This window comes from Cyprinodon variegatus, unplaced genomic scaffold (genome assembly GCF_000732505.1).
Source record: "Cyprinodon variegatus isolate N-32 unplaced genomic scaffold, C_variegatus-1.0 Scaffold731, whole genome shotgun sequence".
NCBI classification, from domain to species: domain Eukaryota; kingdom Metazoa; phylum Chordata; class Actinopteri; order Cyprinodontiformes; family Cyprinodontidae; genus Cyprinodon; species Cyprinodon variegatus.
This window is the reverse complement of record NW_015151184.1, coordinates 303431-307124: the sequence shown is the minus strand read 5'-3', so window position 1 is coordinate 307124 and position 3694 is coordinate 303431.

The window sequence follows — 3694 nt, the reverse complement described above, 5'->3', positions numbered from 1 at the left end:
AAAGTGATTAAAAGTGGCTTTTTTGAGCTTTAAAAATTACTTCTTTTTTCTATTTTCTTATCAAAGATTGAGTTTTGATGTATTAAAAATCTTAATTTGACAGGGTATGGGATTTATAAAAAGAAATTAAATAAGTAATAATATTACATCATATCTGGAGAGCTTAGTTTTTCCACTAAACCAATAAGAATACTAGTGGAGTTTAACATATGATGCCTTCTTAGCAACACAAGACACAGTATGTCCCCTGCTGGAGGAGGGATGCAACTGAGAGGCCTGATTAAAGCACTGGAAGATGTGATGGTTCCAAATCATGTATTCACTAATGTTGCATCACACTGGAACTGTTTTTAAGATTTCTAATGAATTTAATGCTGATAAGAAAAACTATTTGGAAGAAATTTGCATGTGACCTGTCCTGAGTGTAAGCTGCCTCTTCCCTTATTACCGCTGGTTGTCACCTATGGTCCCTCAACCCTGCAACAATGAGCAGGTAGGGATAAAAGATGGGTGGAATATATACATGAGGGAAAAAAATATGGATTGAATAAAGATCGCCCCTACGCTTTAGTTTAGTTTTTGGCACCTGAAGAAGGAGCTGATTGGCTGACCTGAGTGAACGGGAGGGTGCATGAAGGTGCAGCAACTCAGAAAGATAAGATGGAGCAAGACCATTGAGAGACTTAAAAACAAATAAAAGAACTTTAAAATTAATCCTAAAATGTACATGGAGCCAGTGTAATGAGGCTAAAATTGGGGTAATGTGCTCATATTTACAATTAGGGCTGGGTATTTTCCCCAAAGTCCTGAATCGATTCAATTTTGATTCATACAGTTCTAAATCAATTAATTTCGATTTGATCTTTTTTACAATAATGAAGTGTTTAAAAAATAATCCTGTATTTTATTTTTTCCTGTCATATTAAACACAAAGTGCAAATTGTAAATCAGACAGTTTAAACATGAGATGTGAACAAAACTGTCTCAAAAGTGAAAAAGTGAAGCCTCAGTCGAGCAAGCAGACGTGACACAGCGGGGTCACAGCAGACATGCATGAGCTGCATTATTTTCAATGCTCAAACCTTATTTGCAGTCTTGTTTGTAACAACTACAGAGTATTTGCTGGTCAGCCCCCATTTGTTAATGTTTTCAGGCAACCTATTGGCTATATTTGCAGCTGTCTGGCTTGAAGTAATCTTGAGTGCATCTTTCCTGCTCATTTGAATGTGAACATCACGCGCGTCACTATAAAATGAATCGATCTCATTCCCTAGACATCGATTTTTTCAAAAATGTAAAGGAATCGATTAAATCGATTTTTTTACCCAGCCCTATTTACGAGCGCCAAATAAAAGACGTGCTGCAGAGTTTTGCACTCTCTGAAGTTGAGAGCACTAACCTCCAAATAAAGTGCGTTACAGTAATCCAGCCGGGTAGTGACAAAGGCATGGATTGCTATTTCTAAAAGATCTATGGAGAGAATGGGCTTTATTTTGGCCACCTGCCTTAAATGAAAAAAACTTTTTTTCACAGTTGCCTTTATCTGGCTGTCGAATTTAAGATCAGTATCCACTTTGACACCAAAGTTTGTGATAACTGACTTCTATACAGGGCTAGGTAACCTAGCTAGCTCAGTCAAGGGAACCTCAGATGTGCTGCCAACACCCATGGCGTCGGTCTTACCTCATTGATTTTCAAGAAGTTATGGGCCATCCAGGTCTTTAGGTCTTAGAGAAGAATAACTCATGAAACAGGTTTGGACAAAAATTATAGTACAGCTAAAAAGACTAAAAATAAAGCTACAAAAGGGACAGGTTGAATCAAATTGGGAATTGTGTAATTAGCATCACAGGTGTCAACAAGCTTGTAATCAGTCAGTGGGCCTATATATAGGACTACAGGTCGTCACTGTGCTGTTTGGTGACATGGCGTGTACCACACTCAACAAGGACCAGCAGAAGGAAAGGAAAGAGTCGTCTCTGGAGATTATAAAAAAAATAACATACAGCTAAGCATGTGAAAGGTAAAAGCTATAAGACCATCTCTAAGCAGCTTGCTGTTCCTCTGATTACAGCTGCTCAAGAAATGTAAGATCCATGTTAATGTTGCCAAACTACCTGGATCTGGAAGCAGGAGGAAAACTATGACCTTCAAGCTTTAAGAACATCAGTGTAAGATCGCACCATCCGTGGTTGTTTGAGCCAAAGTGGACTTAACGGAAGACAACCAAGAAGGACAATATTCTTGGCAACAATTCATAAAAAAGCCAGACTAGAATTAACCAAACTACTTGTTGACAAGCCACAACGCTTCTGCACTGCAAAAACAATCTCAAAATGAGTAATAATGTCTTAAATTATGGGTATTTACCCTTAATTTGAGCATGTAAAAAACATCATTTGCCAATGGAATGAGTATTTTTACTCTTAAAATAAGGCATCTAGATATTATGCACTTGCATTGTCTTATTTCAAGAGTAAATTGTCTTGTTCCATAGGCAAAGTGCCTCACTTAAATCCTTAATTCAAGAAAAATACACTTATTTAAAGAAAAAATTACTTATTTAGATTTCATTTTTTTTGCAGTTTGGGAGAAAATCTATGGACAGATGAGACAAGAATAGAAGGTTTTACTAATGCACCTCAGCTGTTCACATATGGAAAAATAAAGCATATAAAGAAAACAACACTGTCCCTGCTGTGAAACGTGGAGGGTGCTTCATGTTATGGGCTACTTTGCTTCATCTCTTCAGGTTACAATGAAATTTAAGACTATGGCGTCACATTTATTAAAAGAAAAACCCACAAGCAAAAAAAAAAAAAAATGCATGTATGGTAAACTACTTCTGCGCATGGTTTACCTACCACTGTACGACAAAATCAAACGTGCAAAAAAATGCCACCTAGAGAGGTGAAAATCATTCTCTGCACATGCCAGCTCCTCCCACGCGTCATCACATGAGAAGAAGTGTCAGGAAGCCTTTTGAAACGTTCTCATCCCAATCTTTTGGGATGAGAATAAACGTTTTTACATCCTTTCTTTTTCATTAATGCTCTGTACCTGATCTGTCCCAAAAATAAAACGCCTGCTCTACTTCCAACAGTGCATTGCAAGTCATAATTGCAGTCAGTTTTGATTTTATTTCCACATTGTTTTATAGGGTGGTCCATAGTACATAATCTAAAGAATGACACAACTAAAATACAGATAAACGTGGTGCGATGACAGGTCGCCTGACTGTTCAGGGTATGTCCGACTATGACGTCTTACTGAAAGAAAAAAAAACATATACATACTCTTAGGAAAGTCCTTATTGATATTTTAGACAGTGTAGCTTAGCGTACTAAATGATCAAAGGATAGAAATATGTGCTTTCCATACCCTATTACATATTTTTAATAGTGATCTGGATGATGTTCCTGCTAGTTCTAATTAAAGGCTAATTTAAGGTCTTTTTTAAAGGAATAGTACACCCAAAACATGATTAGCCTTCATTTTCTACTCACCCCCAGGGGCGGATCTAGAAAAATATTTATGGGGTGGCAAGAGGGGGGCAGGAATTTTTTAGGGGTGGCAATTTGTTTACACTGAATTTAATCACAGTTATCACAGTTTGGTGTTTCATGTGAAACAGTTCATATTAATAATACATCGTACAATGTGATCTCACTTAATAGGAGATAGAAGAATGATA